General features: G+C 29.8%; 1 pseudogene; it reads left to right on the plus strand.

The window, feature by feature from the left end:
- Positions 1 to 19,670, plus strand: part of LOC142326567 (putative HERC2-like protein 3) — an 80,249-nt pseudogene that overhangs the window by 38,082 nt on the left and 22,497 nt on the right.

The following is a 19,670-nucleotide window of genomic DNA, read 5'->3' on the forward strand; positions in this document are numbered from 1 at the left end:
CAAATTTCAGACTTTGTTCACACACAGCAGTGATCACTTAATGTCATTGCTCTGCATGTCTTTTTTTATATTTTTATAAAGATTTCTCACTTTTTTTGTTTCTTGTGAATGGCCTTTAAGTCATACCAATAGTGTTTTTCTATTAATCCACTCATATTAACCAACTGGATTGTTATAGAGGGCACCTCTTTATCACAAATCAGCTGATTTTGAAGTTTGAAATCCTAGCAAAGGCAGTTTTATACAAATTTGAATACTGGTGTTCATGGTGGTTGGGTTTCAGTTAACCAAACATCTCAGGAATGGTCAACCTGAGACTGTGTAAGATTACACGTTATTTACATTTACACATATCATTCTCATTCATCCTCTGAAGTAATACCTTACGGTAGTTTCAGAGGCTAAATATAAAGATTGGTCCACTCATATTTTAACTAAAAATATAAAAAAATAAAATTTTCATTAAAAAAGATATGATAATTATAATGCTTTTTCAGTTATTCTTAATTTTATTTTTATTCTGAAATCTGTAGAAAATTAATTGTTAATGAATAACCAGTTATCATTTTAATTATATTTACTTATTAGGGTTGTCCCTAAAAATAATGCACCATTCTTCAGGATTCAAAGAAAATTTATTTGTACACCAAATCAATTTATAGTACACCGATCGTTTCCCAAGCATAATTGATAAAAATATTACCGAAAGAACTCGCAATATGTAGGCATAATTGAAACAACACTATCATATTTTTCTGCATGTAGTTTTGGTTTCAAAACCTTCCAAATGGAGTTTCTCTAGTAAGCACTAGTCACACTTACACTATTTGGCACCTTGTCCCCAACAGTAATATACTCTTTATTGTAAATGAAAATCATTATTTGTTTCACTTTTGAGTGCATGTAATGACATTTCTTTGGTCTCTGATAATGTTGACTTTTTCAAATGCTTTATGAATTCAGTTCAGGTTTGAAATGACGTATCTATGTTTCATCAGGAGTAATTATTCTATTAAAAAACTGCTTGCCTTCCCTTACATAATGTGTAAACAGTTCTTGTGCAGTTTCAAGGATGCATTCCTTTTGGTGTCTTCATTAGTCTTGTGTGGTACCCACGTGCTCTGAATTTTTTTTTGTGCTGATGTGCTGTTAAAATGTGGTGAATACTATATTTTATGGTATTCTGGTTTGATTTTTGATTTCTCTTGTCGTGTGATGGTCTTCGTCGATCATTGTGGTAACATTAGCGATTCTTGTGTTGTCTATATAAGTAGACGATCAGCCAAAGCATGGCTCATCTGCTATATTTCTTCTTTTCAACTTAAACTTTTTATATAATGGTATATTGTGCTGCAATCTACAGTATCATCACAACATCCTTCCTGTAACAATTGGTAAATTGTTGGCACAGTATTGTGTCTTAAAGTTTCGATTTTTAATATGCAAGTTGCTTGAATTCTTTTATACAGGTGATTTTTTAGTCCTGTTACCCAATTGTTAATGTCTGGTCATTTGTTTTCTAAGAAAGGGAAATTTTGTTTTAGTGACACGAAGTTGGTAGTACTACTCAACCGGTATAGATACGGCAGTGTGAGTTGATTCTCGTTGATCTGTGTAAACTTTTGTGCCATTTTCAGTTGTGTTATGAACAGAATGTCTTTTACCATAGAACAATGAGTTTTCATTCTTGAACAATATTTTGCTACGAAATCGTAAGCTGGTGTAAAAGAATCATTTCAAATTAAATTTGTTGGTCCTTCGCCAGAAATTTCTAGGCTAGCAAACCGATTTTGAGAGACAGGTAGTGTTTGCGACAGAAAACGTAGTGGTCGACCAGCTCGCTTGACAGATGATGTTTTAAAGAATGTGAAAACAAGATTGCTCAATTCTTCACGGAAATGTTTATGAAAACTTTCCACACAAGTCGGTTTGTCATATTCGAGTGTTCAGAAAGCTGCTAAAAAATTGAAATTGTATCCGTATCGCGTACGATTAGTCCAAGAGCTTCAGCCTCCAGATTAAAACAAGCGATTACAATATTGCTGTTCATTTAGGTCTCTCGTAAACGATAATGGAATCAAATTTTTTAAACAGTGTTCTTTAGTGATGAAGCTTGGATCCATCTCAATGGTTATGTAAACAGTCAAAACTGTCGAATCTGGGCGGTTGAAAATCCTAATGCTTACTAGACAAATCTTTGCATCCTGAAAAAATTGGTGTGTTGTGTGCGATATCTCGTCATCGTATAGTCGGACCCGTATTCTTCGAACAGACAATAGATGGTGAAGTATACAGGAATATTGTGTGCCAATTTGTGTCCCTCCTGGAACCTCAAGAACGGTATTGCTGGTTTCAGCAAGATGGCGCTACATGCCACAATCTCGAGAAACCATGGATTTTCTGCAAGAAAATCAATGATAATTTGATGATAGAATAATAAGTAAGGCCTTATGGCCTCCAAGGTCCTCTGACCTCACATCTCCTGACTACTTTTTGTGGGGCTATATTAAGTCCGAGGCCTTCAAAAACAATCCTCACACTGTTGATGAACTTAAAGTCAATATTACAGACTTAATCACGAATATTTCGAATGCAACTCTTAAAAAGGTTTCTGCTAATATGCTGAAAAGAGTCCGTGCATGTATAATCGCAAGGGGTGGGCATTTTGAGCATATTCTTTAACAATTATGTAAGTAAAAGCTTTTTATTAAATCTCTTTTGAAAGTAACAAATAGATTTCTTTATTTCACCTAAATTTTCATTTCTTAAATTACATTTAAAATTGGGTAACAGGACTAAAATATCACTCTGTATAACCTGAGTGTTTTCCTCCATCATCTTCAGACTGCTCTGACGTTGTTATGCTCGCAATAAACCCTGAACAACTTATATGGTCTACTTTGTGATGCTTATAATTATTTTTAATCCTGTTAATTAAGGGCTTACAAATAACTTGTAATTTTATCTAAATATTAATAGTTTTGTATTATTCTTAATATTAAGAAAAACAAAAAAATACACATTAAGTCTAATCATCAGTTATATAAATTGCCTTTGACATGAATTGATCTAAATGACAGTTACTTTTATTATCATTTTTTAATATATAAGTTAGGTAAATAAAATAATTTATATTCTGCTGGAAAACAATTAATTTGTATTAACATATTTGCATTATAACAAATTTTTATTGGTTTTACCAAATGACTTTTTAAGTAACTGACAACAGTATTGTTAAACATTTCCGATAATTTTAAGCTATAGAGCTTAAAATTAGTTTTAACAATTTAACAGTAATGAAATTTTAACTATTTTCATATTTTCTTATCAAAAAAGAAATAAAGAAAAAGATTTATTTAAATAAAAATATTTTATTATTATTTGTTCAACCATAAAATTAGTAAAAATTTAATCCTGTTAACACTGTCTAGATTGAATTTGTTGCAATCTTTCAACAAAAAGATAAATTATAAAAACATGCAATTGGTATGGTCATTTGATAATAGGATAATGTTATAGACTTCTACAATTGATTACACAAAGAAAGATTGACGGAAAGCGAGATATATATGATGGTGAATATCATAGCTGCTCAACCTTAGAGAATGATTTAATTATTTAGAGTTATAAGTAAGATAAAAATAACAATATGATTATCAACCTTTGTTATGATTCATTAAAAAAAAGAAAGATTAGCTATGATTTAGTAAGGAATGAAAACATGACTGCCAAAAACAAAAAACTAAAAAAAAATAGGAAGTCCTAAGATTGCACATCATTATTCAACGGTGTAATTTAGAAGTGCAAAGCCCCTAAATTTTGGATCTGGGAAGGCTTTATGCCAATATGTCTGAGTCTTTCGATTATTACGTATCACAAGGTGAAAACGTTTTTGAACAACATTATTAGACTCAACTCCATTTTGGCATAAGTGACCACAAACAGAAACATTTTGCAGAACTTTATGCAACTCTACAGTTGAGACGGTGTAAAACAGATACTCATTGGTTTTTTTGTTTTTTTTAAATCTCATCCCCCTAGGACTGGACCCGGCGCAGAAGCACACTCGATTCCAGGGGTGCCACTGCCTCTTACCTTCCAGGCAACCATGCCAAAGCTGGCTATGCTGTCCCCGGCATGGGGTACCACCCAGTCAGCCGGGACTAGGTCTTCTCAATTGCCTGCCTCAAATCAGAGGTACACCACACAGGACCTCCGATCAGGACTCGGTCTTTACACTACTCACAGCAGGAGTCCCCGCTCACTCATCGGAAGTGCGACACCTCAGCATCGCACTCCTCATGAACAGGGCTATCCAGCCACACCCTACACTACCCCACTAGGTAATATCCTCTTCCTTTTCAACTCCCTCCATCGCCTTCCTTTTCAGAATGTTGCCCACCATCTTACCAATTAGGTTAAAGTTTCTGGGGCTATGCAACATTGCCTCTATCACATTATCTGCTGTTATGTCACCAACAATAGCCAGCACTTCCCTCCTAGCCTCCTCCCATCTAAAACAGTTAAACACTGTGTGTTCAACCGTATCGCATAGCCCACAATACCTACAATCTGGCGACCTCTTCCTCTTTCTATCATAGAGGAACTTATTAAAACATCCATGACCAACTCATTGGTTTGTAATCTCTTTTCTTTACTCTCATTACCGTTGATTTCAATTAGTCAAATGGAGTTACGGGCACTGATTTGTATTCTCTAAACCCATTCCTATTGTCTGGAAACATTTTGACCCGTGCCAATTCCTATGCCCTTTCTTCTCTCATAATGCTGATGGGAGGAGCTGTTTTATATTATGCATCTACTGATAAATAGATAGCGGAAGGTCGTCTGTAACATCAAGTAAAATAGACTTCATATTTGGTGTTACTGGTGTCAATTAGCGTTATACTAGTGATAATGATTTTACCATCTTACATATTATCAAGTAAATTGCCACATTTATTCTCATAATCTTCATCATTTGCAGCAAATTGTGCTTGCGTTTCAAACATTGCTCTTAATATGAGGTAATTACAAAAATAGGATAATTAAAGAGCATGTACAATAGACAATTTTATATATAGTATTTTATATACATATACATATATATATATATATATATATAGCCTATGACACTTCTGCTAATGTAAGAATTCCAACGTGGCATCATATACATCTAAATCGGTTCTACCATTGACTTGCTATGGTAGAACAAACATATATATATATATATATATATATACTCATTTTTTGGCAGTCGTGTAATAAGTAAATAAATAAATCTTTAGTTTGATTGGTATATAAAAACGTATTGATTAGCAAGGTTGTTGCCTATTCTTGCCAATTTTCAACTTTTACATATAAAAAAGACTAATTGAAGGACAATTTTTTTTTAAGATTATATTTTTCAGTTCGTCCATATACTAATGTTGAAATTTTATTCAATATTCTAGATTATTTCAGCTCAGTTGTACTGTAATATAATTATACTTTTTTTTTATGTCATTAAGGTTCTAACATTTGGGAATACCCACATGTTAGAGAGATTTCTTTCATTTATATAAAAACTCCAGCATGGAATCCTTTTATTGAAAATTTTTTTGCTCAAAAAATTTTGCTTTGACCTTTTTATCTAACTTGAATATTACAGAACCATTTAGAAACAAAGAATGTTTTAAGAAAGTTTGTATGATACTATTTGAAATAAGAGATTCTAAACGATAAACTGATTTAAAGGATTTTTTATAAGTGCGACTTAAAATATTTCAACTTGCTATGTTTTTGGTTTTAAAAATTTGTTTGTTAAACTTAATATAATATAACATTAATAATAAACTGTCATTTAGATCTTTTATCAACTATATTAAGTTGTATACAGTATTATTTTTTAGTAAAAATTATACTATACTTTTATTTTTACTAGTGTTATATCTAATATTTTAATTTTATAAGAGTTATTCCAAAATTGACTTCCAATTGATTGGTAAATATTGAAAATTACATGATTTAGAACCTACATATTTACATGATCATACCACAATCAGGTATTTACTGGACCTTGACACCTTTTAGAAGACACTTGTCGAGTAACTTCATTACTTGGATACCTAATGAGTTATGATCTTAGTACATGAATTCCTTATTTATTTAAAAATGCCAATTGCCCAGCCATTTTAATGAATAATGGTAGAAAATAATTATCAAGTCCAGGCTGTAACAATTTGGTAAAATAAATTTCTAAGCAGAACTGTGAAAGTAAAGTCTTATGTAATCTCTAGAGTGCGGGTGTGCATTTGTATACCAATCTACAATTTATTTTGATTTCTGATATTACTATATTAAACTTCTGATATTATTATAGTATCAGATTCTATAAATTCTCTCAGAAAAAATTGCATTGTGGTTCAAAATATTATACCCAATATTTTCTTAATCAATAGGGCCTGCTTGATTTTTTGTAATTTGTTAACTAAACGAGTGTGATTCCACCGCTTATACTGTCTTAGGCTGTTTGTTCAAGAAACTTTAATCATGTCTCATCACCAGACATAATTCTGTTAATATATTCATCCCTTGTTGTTGTACGACTGAATGATTGTCATGAATAGAATAAAATATTAAAAAATGACAATCCTTTGAGTTTTATCTGTAAATTTTATCAATCTTACTTAAGTTATAGAAATACAATTTGCTTTTCATTATTCTCATGTGACGATTTGGTAATAATATTTGTGAGTCACTTGAGAGTTCTGAAATCATTAAATATTTTGATCTGTGATATATTGAACTATTTAAGAACGTTATCACTAAGTGTTGTGTTCTTTACCTACTTTTTCATGAAAATCTAAGTGGCTCTTTTTTAATTTCTAACATTAATTTCTCATCAGTTTTGTCACACAATATTATTACTGTTCAGTGGTAATGTACCCTTACATTTGTAAAAAAAAACATTCATGTTTTATCATCCGTTCTTTTATTAGCATTGAACAGAATGGTTGGCTGTGATGGGTTGTAAAAAATGATAGAATGATAATAGCTCTAGTAAAGGCAGTTACTTTTAAACTGATTTGAATACTAGATTGTGGATACCAGTGCTCTTTGATGGTTGGGTTTCAATTAACCACACATCTAAGGAATGGTCGACCTGAGACTGTACAAAACTACATTTATATTAATCCTCTGAAGTAATATCTAATGGTGGTTCCACAGGCTAAACAGAAAAAAAGAGAAAATAATGATAATGGCTACTTTATATTCATTGTGTTGTTGCTATGGCAACCGGTTTATTTTCAATATCTAATTGTAAGTTAATTTTGGGATAGACATCATATTTTTTTTTTTTATAAGATAAGAACTTTGTTGTATATATATCAGTATTTCTCACTAATTACAAAAAAAAGAAATTATGTTTTTTGGGGTGTTTTAAGTTTACTAATCAACTTTACAAGCTGCAGTAGTATTAAATAAAATTAAAGACAGTACTTCTTATATTATATCATTATAATTTTATTTAAATATTTGTACACTAGTCTTTTTACAATTTTTTTTTTTAATATATGTTAAAAAAATCTTGTATACTTGTCTTATACTGTGTAATTACAGTAATTCTCTTCAATCAGAATTGGGCCTACTGATAATTTGATAATAAGATTAATATTTTTTTTGTATAAATAATATATACTTATTTATATATATATATATATTATAAAAATAGTATATTTACATTTAAAATTTACTATAAAGTAGAAACCTGGTAGTCTAAACTTGAATTCTTACTAGTGAAAATCTGCATTAATTAGAAGTTATATCAATTTTTATGTAATTGCAATAAATGAATCTAATAATTATAATAGTAAAATTATAAAAAATGACAATCTAACAGTTAAAATAGTGTATAGGAAAAAAACAAAAATATGGGATATTATGTGTTTTATATATATATATATATACAGAAAGCACTACATATATTAAAAATATCTGTATTTTATATTCTATGAAGTTGTTTTAATTATAAGCAACAAACTTTTTGCAACATTTATAAAACTTATGCAAACATTGCTGGATTACTTTGATTGAAGACTGAAAATACTGGTCAATAAATAGTACTAAAATATGTTCTACAACTTAAAGATATATAAGCACATGCAACTCCCTCCGGAAAGAGGATCACATTGCTTCCTCCAAACACTAGGGCCCTGGAAGGCATATTCCTGTTAGGCCAAAAGGCACTAGAACTGAAAGGGCTTCAGGGGATGGACTGAAGGGGAATCACGCTAGGAGTACAAAGTTCATATGCACCTAAACTCCCACATTCAGCCCCGGTCAATTATTTCTCTTTGGTCTAAAGAACTGAAACGCAAATAACAACTCCGTCCATAAATAAAAAACAAAAATCTATAATCGCCACTAAATAAATAATGACCCGTTCGATAAACGAAAGACCCAGCAGCAAGGGACATTCATCCAGGCTCTGCGATTAGTAGGGAGATAATAAAGTTCCGCTATCCTTGGGTTCTGTTCCTTAAAGATATATTTGGGTAACAGAAGAATTAACTCGTAATCTACCAAGGTAACAGCAAACATCACATTCATCATCAGATTCAGTTACTACTGGTGTGGGTTACAGATAATTAAACTCAACAGTAGGTAGGTAATTTTGGTGATGTAATTAAGCTTAAGAAGTAACAAGTGGCTTTGATAGTATAACTTAAAGCTAAATGAAACTCATTCATTCAAGGAATATCCACACAAGGTTGCACAATCTCTTTATTGGGAAGTAAATTAATTACTTTTTGAAAACATTTCCTAATAACGTGTTATTACCAAAACATATTAGCTTTTAAGAATTAATTGCAGATTTCACATAAAATGTTAATTTTATTGTTCTGTTTGCTTTTTCTTCTTCTATATTTTCTTTAGAAAATTAATTTGAGAGGCTGTGAACAGTCTGCATTAACCAGAAGTCTAGACTGAAAAGTCCAGATTAACAGGTTTATACTGTATTTAATCTATAAATTATTTTATAATCGATTCATAATTTATGCAACTTACATTTATTATAATAGAGAAATTATAAGATAATAGTGTATAAAATAATTTCTAATTTTGCTATTATCTTGATTGGACTACATATCTAATATGAACTTCCATGCTGGAATGATCGGCATCCTTTCTCTTCAACCATAAAGTGCAGGGTTCAAATCCAGACAGATTTCACATTTTTATACAGAATAAAATTCATCTCATGTTCCACAACATGATTCATAGTTACAACCAGAATAATTATTACTGAGCATTAGACTGTAATTACTATAATAATATTTCTAATATTGAGGTTACCATGAAAAGAAAGCTTGTCTTTGAAGGGTTCTAATTTTCAAAAACACCTAATGATAAAAATTGAGCTTTATACTTTATTAAAACTTATTATTTTCTGTGATATTATTATTATTATAGTTCCAATTTATTTAAAGACGATTTAAAAAAAAATTGTACATAAATGGTGTCCTATTTTTCATCTGCTTTCTTGATAGTTTTACATTCTGTGATATCATTCTAGATTGTGTAAAAAAAAATATAGTATTTGGTGTAAAGGTAGAACACAATTTAGACTTGGTACTTTCAATATTTGTTATTTCACTGTTAACATAATGAAGCAAAACTGTATTTTTTTCTTTCAGACAATTAAAATTCCTAACAGTTTCGATATAAACTCTTGTTTAAAATTTTTGAAACTATGTAAGTACTTTAATAATCTTTAGCAAAAAAAAGTTCTTATTATTACCAAGAATTGGATTAGTGATTTAAAAAAATGACTGCTTTGAAACTGATAATCAGAAAAAAAATGTAAACAGATGAATTTTATTTCTTTATACTAGGACACTATTGTTTTTATAAATTATCTTTTTTTTTCTTTTTTTTCACAATGCCTCTTATATTTAGATTTAATTTACTAATCATTTGCCACCATTGGCACCATTAATACAATTGTATAAATTAAAGTTCCACTTACCAACAAGTTTCAAAATATATTTCCAATTATTTTCGGAGGTGTTACTCCATCATCAGGGATTTCTTGTAAGATGTTAATTCAGAATTCAAATGTATAATTATATTTAAATTAAAAATTGTTATGTTCATAATAGTCGGTCGTCAAGAAATAAACATTTTTACACCAATAAGACTGTAACGTCACATTCGTAAGATGTTTACGACGTTTTATATTTAATGATTTAACATCATTCTACATTGAGCAGTCCGATAAAGATTACTTGTCATAGGGTATGATAATATTTCCTGCCTTTGTGGCAATCGTCAAACTTCAGTCAGTGCTTCACATGTATTGAGATGGACACCATGGATGGATTCATTTTGGATCTCCTGAGCTGCATAACCCACACGCAGGGATGTCTGCCACTTCTATATAGGTTTATCCAACTCTATATAGGGGAGTACTCTAGCAGTCATGTCCAGAAATGATCCTGAAACAGGCTACAGTGACACTTCGCAGAAGGTTGTGGGGAATTCTCGCATTAGGCAGCAATAATGAAGACCATTGCTTGGCATTAGCACTGGTTGCACGTTTTTTGTTTGCCTTTACCTTCACCTTGTTCTGTAATAATCTTTTTTACAGTACTGAATTCAAGAGGGGCCTGTGGTTGCAGTTTCTTGGAACCTTCTTTTGCCAATCTATCCGCCCTCTCATTACTCCAGACACCACTGTGACTGGGATTCCATTGCAGCATCATGGTCCAACCGGTGTGTTGCCATCAATAAAATTATTGTTTATTAAAAACCATGATGGTAAATTAAATATTTTTTTTATTTTATCTTGATTATAAAAAAATAACCGTTAAATATGTAAAATAGTTGAAAAAAGACTTTTCTCACTCTTTGAATATATGTATTGTATTTTTCTTATAGATTTTATCAACGAATTAAGTGAATTGATAGACAGTACTTGAATTAAAAAGAAATTGTTATACTAATATAATTATTGTACGGTAATCTAACATCAGTAGGGAATTAGACTTTAGTAATTTAATTAAATTGTAATTTATTAATTTTTTAACTTTTTTTTTTTTTAATTCAGAAATTTTGTATTTAACACTGCCAATGCAATCATGATTTTTGCATAACTTCACTTAGGCCAAAATTTTGTTTTATTACCTAACTTTTTTGTTTTAAACAATTTATATTTTAAATATATTTTAATCTAAAAATTTAAGATTTTTCGGTTAAAAATCATTTTGTTTTTAATTATTTTGTTGGAATTGAAAAATAGTTAAAACAAAGCCTATTTATATGAATCTGTGGGAATAACTGTTTGTTATTATATTAAATATCCAAGGTAATTCTCAGAAATTATTAGAAAAAGTTAAGTAAAAACAGCTATTCTTTTACAGTATCACAAATTTAATGGTTACACATTTATATAATAAAATCTATAATGCATCTACTGACAGAAAATACATAGTCTTAACATATATCAACCAACATAGAAAGTATTCAAGAAAGAAATTTACATCATGTTTTAACAGTATTAAATTTATAAACATAAAAACAAGATAAAATAACAAAATTCAAGATAGACTGAATGAATAATTCAATCAAATACTTAGTATTTGATTGAATTATCTTTGCTAAAGATAATTATTTGATTGAATTATCTTTGCTAAAGATAATTATTTGATTGAATTATCTTTGCTAAAGATAATTATCTTTAGCAAAGGGGGTTTGTTATCTTTGCTAAAGTGACATTATTGACAACATTGTTACCAGGTATTCCACAGATGAAGTCAATAAATTAACTCTGTAGAGTCTTTGGAAAAATAATAATTTGAAAGTCGTTTAATTTTAAAGTGTTTTCATGTTTCATCATGCTCTCCAATAAGAGACTTTTTTGCTGTTTAAGTAATAATAAACGATTAAGCTTTTATTATATATGTATATATATATTTTTTTTAATAAAAAAATAACTTGTAATATTTAAATTTTACTGATATAGTGTGATTAGTGAATTATAGTTTGACAGTGAATTATTTTCAGCTTTAGTGTGAACTATTTTCTCACCTAAATTTGTACCTACAGATTATCCATTTGTATTCAAACATATAAAATAATATATGTATTTCTAGCTGAAATATCTATATAATTTTTTTTTATAATAGTATATGGATATAGTTTTTAGATATTATAAATTTGTGTTCACATAGTTTTATATTTGAACATAACCTCTGATCGAATTCTTAATCCTGCATAAGTTATGCGAGTTCTGAGGGTACTAATTGCATCTTTTGTCAAATTAAATGTCTGTACATTTTCCTCATTTACTAATTACATTTCACTGTTCCCTTTTATTACTAGTATCAGCATTTTTTTGCCAGCCTCCATGGTGCAAGTAGTAGCGTCTTGGCCTGCCTTTCATCCGGAGGTCCCAGGTTTAAATCCCGGTCATGCATGGCATTTTCACATGCTACAAAATTGCCATTTCATCCTCTGAAGCAATAACTAACTGTGGTCCCAGTGACTAATTGAATTTCCAGAGATTTTTTGTTCTTCCTTAGGCCTTCCATACACTCGATACAATTTGCTATATGACTGTCAGGTCAAGTTATAATTTAAGTTCAAGCAATAAGTGACATGACAGCAGAAAGGCTTTTTTTGCTGCTCTGGTTGACAACATTTGAGTGATAATTGTCACCGTTTGCTTTTCAGCATTCATTGGATATATCACATTATATTTTTCTGTTAATTTTGTTTATTTTTTTTTTTTAGTGAAAATGAAATTTTAGTTTGTATGATTCTCAAAAACAACAATTGGTTAGTTTTTTAAACGGTGAATGAGAATAAAAACTTCAACCAATCCATAATAATGCGTAATATATTACTTTATTTTATATAATATAAAAAAGCAACTTGTTTTTGTTTTCGGAATGTAGATTTTATAGGATTTTTTTTTCACTAAAGTGTTTTTTTATTTCTCTTTGCATTTAACAATGACTACTGAAAATAAAATGAATAGGAAATAATTATTATTTACACAATGAGAAGTTGAAATAACTGAATTAAAAGTAAAGGAAATGTATCAATTACTGAAATTCACTTCAAAGGAGCAATTCTGTAAATTTTTTTTTTTATTCAAATTATTTAATAATATTTTGTTAAAGTCACAATTCTCCTTCGGTGGAATTGATAACTGAATATTTTTATTTTTATTAATTGATAACAGGGCTATAATGTGAAACAAATCATAGAAACACTCGGTACAAAAATATCTTTATCTAAAATTTTGGTTTAGGATCACAGTTCTGAAATATTTAGTAAAATTTTCCTTTAAAGAGCCTTTCGTGCTACAATAGATGGATCCAGTATCTCTCTTTTTCTTTTATTTTTTCCGATTCTTATTATAAGTACAGGTAACATAGCTTCCCTCTCGAAATCCAAATTATGATGAATATCACAGCTTTTTTTTTTTTTTAAGGTGACTGCCACTCTTCATTTGAAGCGAGTAGTTCATGGTAAAAATGTTGAAACTGTTAAAAATTTATCAGTGTGCGCTTAGCTGTAAAACATTTAATGCTTATTAAATATACTCATGTTATTTTCGATGGCAATTTTCTTTTACCGTATAGCATAATCATCATATGCAGTTAATAGCTATACAAAATAATAATGGTTTAATGAAATGATAAACGAAGTTAATTCATTTTTTAAGAGCTTTATACTGTTTACTTGCATAAAATAAATTAAAAAATATTTTATGATTTATTAGAATTCTTTGTTGGTTTTTCTCGATTTCTTACGGTGAATCACTCTATAAATAATCACATCCACTCAACACCTCGTCATCTTCACTAAGATTAGATTCAGAGGAATCATTTTTGAAATTAATAATGAGTTTATCTACGTTGATATCAACAAATCTTGTACAGTTTTTCTTCTTGTGTTTAATCATGTTTAATACACTTATCTGCCGTTACCTTACTGATACCATTTTCAAATAAAACTTCTACACCACTAATTATAAGGTTTGTTATTCCGCGCTACAAATTATTTTACTTGGAATCATATGGCAGTGGTATGGTGGAAGCTGTAATACTGTATGTCCGTTTGCTTCAGCCATATCATCGATTACATACTTGTTAAATTTTTCTTTTTTTTTTAAACTTCTTCCAGGAGTTTAACCTTTAAAAATGTAGAATCAAATGAGATTTGTTTTTCTCAGCCACGATACTATATCTGCTTTTAGCCTTGATGTATTCGAGATTTTTTCTAATTTTACACTATGGTGTGGTGCATTATTCATAACAGTAATACTATTCGGCAGAATTAATTTCATAATCGTAATAAACCAGTTTTAAAGAAATTATCTTTAATATATATTTGTGGTAATCTCACTTTTTATTGGATTCGAAAACTAATAATGCACTAACATATCCATCTTCTTTCCTACAATCAACTGTTTTCCTTTGATACTTGCTAATTTTATACGTAAACCAGACAGAAAAACCTGCTTAGATGTTGTAACAGAAGTGTCACACCAAACTTTATTGACTGAATGACCTTCATTCACCCAAGTTTCATCCAGATAAAAAAATCTTTTCTCCCATTAAATAAAATTTGTTTTTCAAGTATTTCCTTTACCAAATCTTTATGTCATCTCTATCAACGATAAAACTATTTCTAGTTTTCCTGCAAATTTTAAACTCTTCTATAAAAGAAGTTTATGTAAACAAGCCTGACTTAATTTTCAGTAAATCCGAATTATGTTTGACAGTTGAATGTACTTTATTGAGTGTGGACAATTCATTTTAAAAAAACAAAACTGTGGACTTTAGATTTGATAGTATTGTTATTGTAATTGTCAAGTTGCCCTAAAACTGGTTTTGAATATTTTCTTTTTTTTTGGAGTGTATACTACCCCATATTTTTTCTCTTCAGCTCACAACCTCTTGATACTTGAAATAGATACAGCTGTGAATTCAGATGTAAGCACTTCTACTAGTTCATTTTTAAAAATAGGGTATTTTTCACAAAATTTATTGATACTTGTTTAAACCAAATTAATTACAAAAACAACCTTATTTGTAGTAACTTCTATCATGAGCGGTTAACAACACCACAGTTAAAATAACAATGAAGTTTCACAAGATCGAGTAATTGTTTTTAAAACAGTGCATAAAACTATAAGTAGCTATGAAGTACTACTTCTGTTTATGTAACATCGTACATGATATGTACCAAATTGTAATTCTAATACTTGCACTTACACACAGAACGTTAATTTGCTCTAGGCCTCAAGTAGAAAATAATATGAATATTATAAAATTAGGAAACTGAAATTAGTATAAATTTTTCAGTAATAGTGCATTGATTACATTGCTGTAGACCTAACATTTATAACTGCGTAAGGTTGTTATCAACTGGTTAAGGTAGTTATATGTATGTTTGTGTGTTGTGTATTTACGTGCACCACACACATGCAGATTATTTATTTCAGGCCTCAATGTAGAGTAGACAGAAAATAATGTTAGTTCATTGAAAAGTATTGGTTTTTTTTTGTATATAATCAATATATAATTTCCTGCTATTTTACTTTTAGTAGTTATTGTAATATGCATTGTGAAATAAATCTGATTAAAAAAACCACTTTATCGAAAAAAAATCTTACCATATTTTCATTCCAAAAATAAATGGGGTTTTCACATTATATAAAGTAATATCATATGTTAAGTGTTATTATAAAATTGATTCTACTTTAACAACTGATTTTTGCTTTTGAGAATTGTACATTTTCATGATCATCATTAATTTAGTTTTAGGCATTCATTTCATCTTATTCATTAGCGATTGTAGATCAACTTTTGTGAATTCTATTCACAAAAAAGTTATTCACAAAAGTTCTTTAAATCTTTATCTGATATTAGAAATTTTTCAGTATTTTTTTGAATTTAAAATTTTCTGTTTGTTAATCTACTTACACCGTCTTCTCTTTTCTGTCAAAACATTATTTTTTTGGGAGCAGAATTCTAGTTCATACAGCAAAATTTATAAAACTTAAATTTTAAAATCTTTATTTATGCATGATAATATTATACAAGGAATTTTATTTACAACTCTTGAACACAGACATGAAAAAGAAGTATAAATATTTTGTAGTAATGGAGTCGTTTTTTTCATCTTACAAAATTCTTGAAAAATTTGAAATAAATCTGAAATGGATGGGAATTTTAATCACTTTTTTGTGGGTTTTCCCATATATCTTTCATTTCTGTATATACTTCATGTTGATTTATATGATTAAAATAAAATTAGTTAATTTTTTTCCTACACTGTATCAACACAACTCTACTGGACTATCAGTTTACCTTAAGCAAATATTCATATAATTGTTAATTTAACAATAGGTAAATAGCTTAACCTCTGCATACTTCGAACATTTGTAAAGGACAAGGTTAGCATCAACCAGTTGTCCACATTGAGGACACATCCCAGAATCAATCAGACCGAATTTCTGCAGTCTGTCCCTGAAAGCGCCATTGCTGAAAATAAATCGCGTCAGAATATTTTAATCATTAAAAAAAAACCTCTGATGCATGAACAATCCCCACATAGCTTAAAATGATTGAAAATTTTGGTTTGTCAGAAAGGGGTTTTTGGAAAAAAATTTGTTTTTTCCAAAAACCCCTTTCCGACTGGTTTCTTCCCTTTCTAACAAATTAATGTTTTTCAAAACATTAATTGCATAACTTTATCGACAGTTGTATGCAATTGATTGTCAGAGTTTTTTTTTTTATTGGGGGTCATGTATCTTTTTATTCTTCCTATAAAGTTTTCTACTCCGATTTCTATTAATTAGATTTCAGTAATTCTGTGTAAAGGCAGAATTTTTATTATTTATCATTCATCATTCATCATGACGATTTCCTGTTATGTACTGGTCATGATGAATCATCATGTTTCCATACCTATTATTACTTATTTACTATAAGGCTGTATTTATTTACTGTGATGCATTAGTTAGGGGATGCCATTGCCTAGTAAATTATTAAAATTTCTTGTTAATTAATTAAAATAAGATAATTTATCCATTGTGATTTATCCTGAATTCAGTTCCTTTCTAGTATCTTAATTTTTTTTAATCAATATCTAATGTCGCCATCTTTAAAAAGTCATTATTGTAGTTAGTTATGCAGTTAATTTTATCAAATTTTAACTTTTTTTAATCCCATGTTACTGTATTTATTTTATGTTAACCATTTATTTTTAATTGAGCACGATAGATAATTTTTATGTGTGTAAACATGTAAATTTTGCTGTTATGTGATTGTATTTTTGTTATACTGTATTGATGTTTTTATGAAAAATTTTAAGTGATTTATGTATACTATAATATGTGGTAGTTTTTCATATTTATAAAATAAGAATTAGTTTGATTATTTAATATTCCAGTCTGAAATCATATCATTGTATACAAAGAGATTTTTGTTCATCTTGTACATATGAAAAGATAATTTCTAAATTATCATGTAATCCGTACAGATTCATTAAGGTGTGAAAAAATAATTATGTAAATGAATTATCATAAATCTCTGTATGCATGCACCAAACATATTATACAAAGGTTTTACTGGTTATTTGTTTTTAGCATACACACATAATGTATACTGCAGGTTATCTTATTATTATAGATAACACTGAGATAGTATTTAAGTGTTCATGTCAAAAATTGTAATAAATATTAATTTATTGTTTTAATAATTAGTTTATGATTATAAAAAAATATTAAAATTAATAGATTGCACCCAAGATTTTATATAGATATATATATTTACATGTGTACACATATATGTATGAATGAATTAAGTACTTAATGTTTACAAGTTATTGATAATTAAATGATTTTTTTTTTTTAATTTTCATTGTTACTGATGAGCAGTTTAAAATTTATTTAATTACAATACTTTTGTACTGAATAAAACATGGAGATATAAATTTCTTTTTAATAATAATCAGTATACGCTGATTTTGCATGGTTTTGATGCACGAAAAACCGAGATCCTCATCAAGTTGATTTTTCTGAGAGTAATTTTATTACACAGCCAACGTTTATTGATAAACAAAGTGATCAGTCGCTGTGTGGAATACACCTGTCTTCATTTCAGCGAGCTGACCATCCTGTTATAAGACAGTATTCAGTTCAATAAAGCAGGGCCAGGAATCGTTTTCATTTTCCATTCTCCTTTGTAAAGCTGTTAATTAGGTGTATAGCCATTTCTAAGAATGGCTGTATTAGGTTGTTAAACAAAAATAATAGAAACTTTGGGACATATACAGAACTTTTACTTTGAGTTACTACTTAATAGATTTTAGATTCTTAAAAAATAAAAACTACATAGGGGGTAATTTAGTGACCCACTGGGTTGGTCTAGCAGGTGAACTCTTCATCGCAAATCAGCTGATTTTGAAGTTGAGCGTTCTAAGGTTCAAATCCTAGTAAAGGCAGGTTACTTTTATAAGGATTTGAATACTAGGTCATGGATATCAGTGTTCTTTGGTGGTTGGGTTTCAGTTAACCATACAAATCAGGAATGGTTGATCTTAGATTGTACAAGACTAACTTCATTTACATTCATACATGTCATCCTCAGAAGTAATATCTTATGGTGGTTATGAAGGCTAAACAGAAAAAAATGATGGGGTAATTTAGTACCTTTCGTTGATAAACAACATAACCTTTGCTGCAGTAATACGGGCTGTACTACTGCACCAAACTGGCAAGACTTAATTCCAGGAACACTTGACTTGGTATCTGCTCTCACATAGAAACCACAAGCTGGGGTCACTGTGACTTAGTCTTTTGATGGAGGCCTCCTTCTATCTGTCTCCTTAATCCTGTCTTCCTATGTTGTGTGTTATGGGGAATTGGCCTTTCTCCTATCAGTCTTCCAAGCATCCATTCCTCTTCTTTGTTTGAAGAACAAAGTGTATATATAGCTTACAACTGCCATCCAATTTTCTCTGTAATGCAGCATCTTCTCGATCAAGTCATCAAGACTGAAGCTGCCTATCATGTCTTTAAGATCTCGTCTTGTTCTGCCATTGACTGCACACAAAGAATGAGTGTTGTATATCATCTGTTATCATTCTGTGTAAATAGGCGTGGAAGTAGCCTATTTACACAGAAATTATTATTTTTTATTTACACAGTAGCCTATTATTATTTTTTGACAGAAATTGGATAAGGTAGAAGTTCACCTTTCCATGCTGTCGCTCAACCCATTGCTTCACCTTCTTTATCAGTTGACAGTCCATCTGCCCCTTTCGTCCTTTTTCCACCTCTCCTGCCAAAATACTCAGGTTATTTTCCAGGCTTCCGTTTTAGCCTCATTCCCTCCGGTTTCCTGCTCGGTGAAATGTTTCAGCCTTCTTTTCTTTGCTAGGAGATCAATTGGGATTGCCCTAGATATCACAAGCATTGCAATTTCAGAGACTCTGCAGTATGCACAGGCAATCCTTAGTGCTCCTCTTCTTTGAACTTGGGTTATACTTTTCATGTATTTTCTGATGTCCATCACATCTCCCCATGTCTCTGCCCCATACAGGTTGATGGACTGGGCAGTCAATATAAGAAGCCTTTGCTTGGCAGGACTAGGTCCCCTGACAGT

The sequence above is a fragment of the Lycorma delicatula genome, chromosome 6, assembly GCF_047948215.1.
Source record: "Lycorma delicatula isolate Av1 chromosome 6, ASM4794821v1, whole genome shotgun sequence".
Taxonomy (NCBI): Eukaryota; Metazoa; Arthropoda; class Insecta; order Hemiptera; family Fulgoridae; genus Lycorma; species Lycorma delicatula.